The sequence below is a fragment of the Leucoraja erinacea genome, chromosome 5 (assembly GCF_028641065.1).
Source record: "Leucoraja erinacea ecotype New England chromosome 5, Leri_hhj_1, whole genome shotgun sequence".
NCBI classification, from domain to species: Eukaryota; Metazoa; Chordata; class Chondrichthyes; order Rajiformes; family Rajidae; genus Leucoraja; species Leucoraja erinaceus.
In genome coordinates, this window is record NC_073381.1 from 31,927,527 (window position 1) to 31,937,069 (window position 9,543).

At 48.7% G+C, this 9,543-nt stretch overlaps 1 pseudogene; it reads right to left on the reverse strand.

Moving 5' to 3' along the window:
• Positions 1 to 4,004: 4,004 nt before the first annotated feature.
• On the reverse strand, positions 4,005 to 4,109 carry LOC129697735 (U2 spliceosomal RNA; annotated as a pseudogene).
• Positions 4,110 to 9,543: the final 5,434 nt, after the last annotated feature.

The window sequence follows — 9,543 nt, forward strand, 5'->3', positions numbered from 1 at the left end:
AAATGGACTATGAAAACAGTCATGCTGATGGTACTGGTCACGCCACAAAGGGTCCAGTCACCACAGAAAATAAGTTTGGACAACATGATTAATTCATCTGGAATTTAAGGTTTACATCAGTGTAATAGTCATACAGAACAGACAGGGGTCAACACGCCTAAAAAACAGAATTCAGAGACTACCCTACATATGGTCTTCTCTGTATTATAACTCACTTACTATCATACATGAAGTATACTAAGATCATCAGAGGGAAGAAATGTCACTTTAATAGTAAGATTAAACGAGAACTTACCAGTTTGAAGTTTGATCTGTATTTTATGAGGAGGAACGTTGAGGGAATACGTGAAGAACCCGCTTCCAACGCATGCGTGTCATTCTTCAAAGCAGCGGTGTGAGGTCACAGAAACCTATAATGACCTAACATAGTAAGATTATCAAAGAGATACCAGTTTTTGATATGATCATAAGAGGGTGGGAGCGGAGGGCACGTATTCCCTCAACGTTCCTCCTCATAAAATACAGATCAAACTTCAAACTGGTAAGTTCTCGTTTAATCTTACTATTTTACTTCGGAGTCACGTGAGTGACTACGTGAAGATTTCAAAGCTCTGTGACCTCATGCCGTGGAACGAGTCCATGCTTCACAACTGCCTTGGGTATTGGGAGAGAGCATCATTAGTAATTTCAAAACACACTTATACAATATTGAAAATCATAGCCCTGTAACCTTTCGGGCAAATTATATTGTTGAACGTAAAATGGTTTCCGAACACGATGATGGCTTCAAAATAAACTGGTTTATTATAAAACCTTTGGAAAATCCTTTCGGATGAACATCCTGCCATTCTGAGGATTTGGTCTGTGGGTACCTCTAGAATTTTTGCTGCGGATGTTGCTGCAGCCCTGGTGGAATGAGAGTTAAAAAACATTAGTGTCTATTCCTGCCATCTTTAGGACATATTTGAGCCACCTTGATATAGTTTGGGTCGTGACCCTTTTGTGCGGTTTCTTGTAAGAGATTAACAACGCCATTCTCTGACCTCGAATGCTCTTAGTATATTCTATGTATAGTTGGATGTGTCTTGCTATACACAGTCGTTCATCATATGGGTATACCATAAATTCAAACACTTGACCCGATGAACCTGGTCTGTTTTCTTTTATTAAATCCTGTATGACAAACACCAGTTTCTCGGGTGAGATGATCAGGGAGTCCAGGCTCAGTTTGCTTAATGGCTGGACTCGTTGTGCGGTAACTAACGCCATGAGCATAACCATCTTCATGGTCCGTTACTGAAGTGACAATGCTGTTATGGGCGACCAGCTCCTCAGCATGTTTAGAATGACACCCAACTCCCAGATTTTGGAGTACCTGGTTTTAGGGGGATTACCATTGAATATGCCCCTCATGAGTTTTGTTACCAGGGGGTGTGTTCCCACCGTGTGCCGCTCCGTTCCTTGTGATAGGTAATTGGAGAGTGCACTTCTGGCACTATTGATGGCACTGTAGCTCCATCGATTATCATAATGGAGGCTTGTTAAAATTCCAATACGGCCAGAATGTTCTTGGCCTTTTGGTCGAGGTTGTTGTCCAAGCAGTATATGCCCCATTTCTTGCTGCTTCCGTGTTGACAGTCTTTGTGCAGATGAGATGAGATTCATCGTCCTGTCTGACAGCCCCATGCCGTGTAGTGGGTCTTTCAGACTCTACAAATCAACAAATCCATAGTCTTATGGCATGGATGACTGCCCCCAGTCACTGGATGAATTAATAAATTTGGCTATGTTCATGAGGGAACATGGTTCTAACACCATCCCCTGTATGACCGAATACCATGATTGAGTAGGCCAGTCGGGCACTATGAGAATCCCAGATGCCGAGTCTTGTTGAATTTTTTCCCTAGTACCCCATTGATGGGGCAGAACGGGGGAAATACATCACCCTATGGCTTTGTTTACGTAACAATGCCAAGCTGGTTTTAGAATTTTAGTAAATAATATTGGGGCTGATGTTTGCCCCTTTGGTAAGCTCTATATTGCCAAAGTCCCCCCCCCCCATCCAGTTAAATTTCAAATACCGTCTGTGATCCCCTCTGATGGGTACTGTATAATATGTATCTTTTGAGTCAATGCCTGCTATATAGAAAACCCAGCTGACACTAATTCTTTATCAGTAATAAGAGTATCCATCTTAAAATTGAACATATTGAACAAATGTGTTTAGGGTTGAAAGGTCAATGATAATCCTGCAACCCCCATCTATTTTATTTTTAATAAATATGTTTGATACAAATTCTAATGTTCCATGAAAAGTATGCTCAATCACACCTTTTGTGTACAATTTTTGTAGCACCATGTGGGCTTTAGATTGTTTGGTTTATGTAAGGACAAAATGCCATTCTGGTGTATGTTGTACTGGGGTTATTGGGATGAGTAAATTCTATCTGATAACCCTGAATACTGCTGAGATTATATGAGTCTGTAGTGATTTTACACCATACATAACTGTAGTGTTGCAACCTCCCCTCCCCCACCGTCGTGGGTCCCTTTTTTACAGAAGAACCACACCCACCTACCTCCATGGTTACCGGTGGTTGTGTTATTTCCTTGGTTTTTTGAAAAAAGGGGGTTCTGGTTTGATATCTCTTGTCCGGGGTTGTGTGGGAGGTTGAGGCTTCCGCATCTTCCAGGGTGGCCGCCCTGGCCATACCCCAAAAAGGCTACTGCGGGTTATATTGATTTCTGGCACTGCCACTGGTATGAGCCACATTTTTATGGCCTGCATGTGGCTGGTATCGTGCTCCAAAATAGGCCCTTGCGCTGGCCTTGATGAGCCCCAGTGTCTTGGCTTCGTCCACACACGGTTCTTTGTTTGCAAATGGTAGCATTTTAGGGGTCCAGTGCTGGCTGAATGGCAGCCTTCCACATGTAGTTCAGCTCATATTGCATATTACTAAAACAGAGCTAGTGCGTCTTGATGGTCTTTGGTTACCTCTGTTTAGTCCAGGGTGCGGGTGTATGCTGTGATCCCTTCCGTCAATCCCTTTAAGGTTTTCTGGATCTTGAGGTCCTGGTTCCTGATGTTCCTCCCCATATGCTGCCAAATGCATTGGTTTACACTGGGCACCTGTAATGCCTCACCGTTGCCAGGTGGCAGATGTCTGGCCAGTCTCTGTAAATATTTCTTGTTGGAGTTTGTGGCCAGACATATAGTTAATACTATTGCCATCCTGGATCCAAGTCTACCCCTGTTTGACTTGGTTTAAAGTAATCAGCCACCATGTCCAGCAGAGTCCCTGCTGTGTTAGGATCATGGGACGCTGTATTACCAGGCTCTGGCCCATCAGGGTCCTGCCTACTCTTTTTTATAGAGTTAGAGATCTCTAGGGGTCCCGCACGGGGTACCCATGTGGGGCTTACCTCCTGCCCACTGTGGCTAGTCTCCACATCCATGTGACTGCTACTGTGAAGGAGCTCCTTTTTCCCCCCGCTGTTTCCGTCCCCCGTACACACGGGCACTGGTTTGCGGGTTTTCCTCGCCCTACCGCTGACCGCACCGTCTTGTATGTAGGTCCACCTCTCCACACGGTCCCGGTACTCACAGGCACCTGTGCTGGCTGCTGTCATGCTGCAGCCACTCGTACCGGCTTCCTCCAGCGTGGGCTAGCGGGTCCACGCCGTCTCCGTACTTCCAGCGCCATGGACCCATCTAATACTTTAACCAAAGGATTAATAAACAGATTTTTATGAAAAAACATAGAAATTAGGTGCAGGAGCAGGCCATTCAGCCCCTCGAGCCTGCACCGCCACTCAATTCAATGGGGTCCGTGGGGTTGTACCCGATTCGTCGGGCTGTGTAGCCGGTCAAAACCGGCTCCAACGCTCTCAGCGCTCCTGGCTGCTCGTTTATCTCAGACCGCTGGGACCGACCCCGGTACTCACGGTACTGGTCCCTTGCGGTCGTTGCAGCCGGTCAACCCCACTCCAATGCCCTCAGTTCTGGGCACTCCTGCTTATATGGTCCCTAGATAAGGGACGTATCAGATGTTAAAACTGATAAGAAACAGATACTACACTTGATCTTAGCCAAAAGGCCAAGAAGCGATCTATGTAACTAAAAACCCGCTGGGACCGACCCCGGTACTCACGGTACTGGTCCCTCGCGGTCGATTGCAGTCGGTCAACTCCACTGCAAAGTCCTCAGTTTGTGAGCCTCGGCGCTGGCCGGTAGCGCTGCTTCAAGCCAGACTCGCTTCCAAAGCGAGACTGGCATACTGGCCGAGAAATGAATTTTCCCCTGGTGCGGGAGCGAAGTCGGGCACAGGTGTTTTCCCTCTCCGGGAATCGATGTGCCGTTGCTGCTCCTGCCGCTGCCGCTGCCGCCGCTGCCGTTGCTGCTCCTGCCGGCTGCCTGCACTCCGCGGTTCTCCCGCCAGCTTTCTGCAGCTTACATGGACCCGGTCCATGTCTGCACCTAAAGGGTAAGTGGAAGGAACGCAGAGTCTCTTACCTGCTGTTCCCGACTTTCAATTCTCCCGCTGGTGAACGTCGTTCCCTGCGTGTCGGGTTCGAGCCGCTCGGACCGACCCCGGTGTTCACGGGACTGGTCCTTCGCGGCAGTTCCGCAGTCGGTAAAACCCGGCTGTTCGTAGGGACCCCTTGGACCAACCCCGGTGCTTACCGTTTGAAGAAGGTTTTCGGCCCGAACGTCCCCAGTTCCTTTGCTCCATTAGTGCCGCTGCACTCGCTGAGCTTTTCCAGCCCTCCTGTGTACCCCCGGTACTTACAGCACTGGTCCCTGCTCTCTGTCCTGCAGCCTCGGCGCTGGCCGCTAGCGACTGCTCCAAGCCAGTCTCGCTTGAGACTGGCATACGGGACGTCTTTGCTTTGCTTCCCGCCCGGCCGAGAAGTGAATTTTGCCGGTGCGGGAGCGAAGTCGGGCACAGGTTTTTCCCCTCCAGGAAACTGGTGCCGTTGCTGCTCCTGCCGGCTGCCCGCACTCCGCGGGTCTCCCCCGCCAGCTTTCCGCAGCCTTCATGGATCAGGTCCATGTCTCCACCTAAAAGGTAAGTAGAAAAGGAACGCAGAGTCTCTTACCTGCTGTTCCCGACTTTCAAATTCTCCCGCTTGGGGAACGTCGTTCCCCCTGTGTGACTCGTTGCAATGCGTGTAGCAATATGACACGCATGCGTTGGAAGCGGGTTCTTCACGTAGTCACTCACGTGACTCCGAAGTAAAATCAGCTACTAACAGCCATTCAAAACAGTGACAGTCCAGACCATCTCTAGATGGCTAAAACAAGTCCTAAAAAGGCTGGAGTGGACACTAGCATTTCAAATCTCACTCCACCAGGGCTGCAGCTACATTTACAGCTATGAAGTTGGACGTACCAATGGACCAAATCCTCAAGACAGCAGGATGGCCAACGGAGGAACTTTCCAACGACTTTATAACAAACCAGTCATTGAACCTGGAACATTTGCAGAAACAAATTTAAATTCTGTAATATAATATACCCATAAATATAGGCAATAATTGGTGTTAATATTTTTACTGTTGGATTTCAATATCGTATTGATGTCTAATGATGTTAACTCTATTCTCCCCAAAAATCAAGGCAGATGTGATGCATGGACTCGTTCCACGGCATGAAATCACAGAGCTTTAAAATCTTCACTTAGTCACTCACGTGACTCCGAAGTAAAATAGTAAGATTAAACGAGAACTTACCAATTTGAAGTTTGATCTTTATTTTATGAGGAGGAACGTTGAGGGAATACGTGCCCTCCGCCCCCACCCTTGATCATAGTCTGAACTGGTATCTGTTGTCTAATCTTACTATGTTTAGTCATTATAGTTATCTGTGATTCCACACCGCTGCTTTGAAGAATGACACGCATGCGTCCTGGCGGGGTTCTTCACGTATTCCCTCAACGTTCCTCCTCATAAAATAAAGATCAAACTTCAAACTGGTAAGTTCTCGTTTAATCTTACTATTAAACATCCACCACAGTGAGTTCACCAAGTACACCCTCACTGTGATGGAGGCAAAGTCTTAGTCTCCGTCTCTTCGCTCCTTGTTCTCCCTCTGCGCTGAGGCGATTGATCCAGGCCGAAGATGCTGTCCTCCAGTCCAGCGGACCTCCGTGGTGATGTCGCCGCCGCTGAAAACCGGAACGCCGTCTCTGCTCCGAGGCGGCCCGCCACAGCATCAGCTCCGGTCCGCCACCCCCGCTCCAGGCCGCTGCCCCAACTCCGGGACCCACAGTCTCCGCTCCGAGCCACCGCCCCAGCTCTGGGTCCCGCAGTCTCCGCTCCGGGCCGCCGCCCCAGCTCCGGGTCCCGCAGTCGCCGCTCCAGGTAGCTCCGGGTCCGGGTCCCGCAGTCTCAGCTCCGAGCTCTGCTGCATCAGCTCCAGGCCGCCGCCGAAAGCCAGAAAGCCGCACCAGCAAGTGGGGCCACCGCTGCCTTAGCCCCGAAGACGGCCAGCCTCGCGTTGGTAATTCCTGGCTGGCTCTGCCTCCGGAGCTTCGGGGTCGGTCGCAGGTTGGAGGCCGCCAGCTCCACCATTAGGCCTCAGAGCAGACGGAGCCAGAGAAGGGGGATACGACACGATCTTGACATTGCTGCGATTCTTGCCCATGCACTGAAAGGATGCTAATGTGCTACGTTCTTCAATTACAGCCATTGCCCTGGTGAAGATACTCCCACACTGTTTTGTGGCGAGATCAAGGTTTTACACCCAGCAACAGTGATATATTTCTATGCCAGGGTCGTGTTTAACTTGAAGGAGAACCTACACTTGAATCCCTTGTCCTTCTTATTGGTACGGTCACTAAATTGGTAGGTGCTGTCAATGCAGCCTGAGTAAGTAACAGCAATGTAGTTTGTAGATGCTATACTGTGATTAATATACTTTAGACATTAAACTTTGAACTTTAGAGTTACAGTGCGGAAACAGGACATTCGGCCCACTGTGTCTGCGCTGATCGGCAAACATCCCATACACTAGCACTATCCTACATACTAGGGACAGTTCACAATTTTATGGAAGCCAACTAATCTACAAACCTGCACGTCCTTGGAGTGCGGGAAGAAATCGGAGCACCCAGTGAAAACTCACGTGGTCACAGAGAGAACATACACATTCCGTACAGACAGCACCCGTAGTCAGGATCATACCCTCCGGGATTCTGGCACTGCAAGGCAGCAACTCTAACACTGCGCCACCGTGCTGCCCAATATTTAAGAAAATGAATTACCAATCAAGATAACTGTTTATTCCTGGTTGATGTTTTGCTTCCAGGAATAACACTCATCCAGGCAAGTTGATAATATTCCATCACTCTTCTGTCTTCAACTCTGGAGATATTGGGGGAGGATTGTTGTGATTGAAAGTGGATCACTCACTGCAAAATAAGCAGCCTCTGGTCTGCTCTTGTAAGACTATTTATACAGGCTTGTACGTTAATTGGCTACAGCATTTCAACTGACTGCCCATGTACACAATAGATGGATAATTATTCAAAGATTGAAAAGGTACCTGGTTTAGAAGGGATTAAATCATTTATTCTGTTAATATTTTCCATCCACAATGTGGAATACAATGGTCTGGAATTTGCTGGGAATGGTAAGCATTCTGTGCTCATTTTTTTTTTAGTTTAGAGAAACAGCATGGAAACAGGCCCTTCAGCCCACCTAGTCCGCACCGGCAAGCAATCCCCGCACATTAACACTATCCTACACACACTAGGGACAACTTTTATTTACACCAAGCCAATTAACCTACAAGCCAAACCTGTACATCTTTGGAGTGTGGGAGGAAACCAAAGCAGGTCACGGGGAGAACATACAACCTCCATACAGACAGCACCTGTAGTCAGGATCGAACCCGGGTCTGTAAGTCAGCAACTCTACCACTGCGCCTCCATTTCTCGTCGGGTCTCAGTCGTCGTTGAGGCCGCAACGAGGAGCGGCCTACAACAGGAAGAGACCGGAGACTCAGGTGTCGACTCACCATTGCCGTCGCGGAGCTGGCCGAGTCCGGAGCGGTGGAGGAGCGCTGCTGCTGCTGATGCTGCTGATGCTGTTGCTGCTGCTGCTGCTGCTGCTGCCCGGAGAGTCGGAGGCTCTCTACAGGTCTGTGGACGACGGCGCCGGGAGCCCACGGCTCCCTGGGGAGAGACCGCTTTTCGGGGCTTCTGCGGCGGCGACTTCTCCCGCCCGAGTTGCGGGGTCGAAGAGCTCCTGGAGCGGGGCCTACACCACTGCCCCGCGCGGCTGGAATGGCCGCGGACTTTGCGAGCGCACACCGGGGGCTCCAACATCAAGACCCGGTGTGCGACCTCGCACCACCCGGCGTGGCTTTAATGGCCGCGGGACAATCGCCATCGCCAGCCGGGGGCTATGACTTTGACTCTGACATCGGGGGGGGGGGGGGGGGGTGAGTGCAGTGGAGATAAGTTTATTTGGCCTTCCATCACAGCTATGTGATGGATGTTTATGTTAAATGTAATTATTGTTGTGTCTGGGGTCTATTTGTATGTAATGTATGGCTGCAGAAACGGCATTTCGTTTGGACCTCCAGGGGTCCAAATGACAATTAAATTGACTCTGACTGACTCTGACCATGCCGCATCGCGTGCCTTCCCAGGAGATCCACACTTAGCAGGTTCTAGCAGAAAATCATTTTTCACACAGACAGTGGTGAATCTCTGGAACTCTCTGCCACAGAGGGTAGTTAAGGCCAGTTCATTGGCTATATTTAAGAGGGAGTTAGATGTGGCCCTTGTGGCTAAAGCGATCAGGGGGTATGGAGAGAAGGCAGGTACAGGATACCGAGTTGGATGATCAGCCATGATCATATCGAATGGCGGTGCAGGCTCGAAGGGCCGAATGGCCTACTCCTGCACCTATTTTCTATGTTTCTATGTTTCCACGCTGTTAGTTAAGTTGTGAGTGGCACAAAGTAGAGTATTCTGGCCATAAATACCTTCAATTGTGAAGCAGTGAACAAGCCCTATCCATGGTGGTGTTCAACAGCTGTCAGAGCTGCCAAGCCTTTTACAATCTTTATGCAGGGCTGACATTCAAGGGAGAGAAATCTCAAGAGTATTTATCCACCATGTACATTGGGAATGAACCAGAACAATGAAAGCCTTACATGCTGCAGCTTTACAGGCACATTTTACACAAGAATAATAAATATTATTGGTTAGTTACAACTACACCAGAACCATGGTGGTGCAAACACCAAACACCAAAGAAACATGGAATCATCAAGCTATAGAATCATTTGGCGCAGATACAGGCCATTTGACCCAACTCATCAATGCTGACCAAGATGCCCCATTTTAGACTAGTTTACTACAACATGTGCCAAGGTACAGTGAGAAGCTTTTATTTTGCATGCTAACCAGTCATCGGAAAGGCTATGCATGAAAAACTATACAAGGCACAAGAGATTACAGATGCTGGAATCTGGAGCTAAAATTAAACTGATGGAAGTATGGACCAGGCAGCATCTGTTGAGGAAAATGA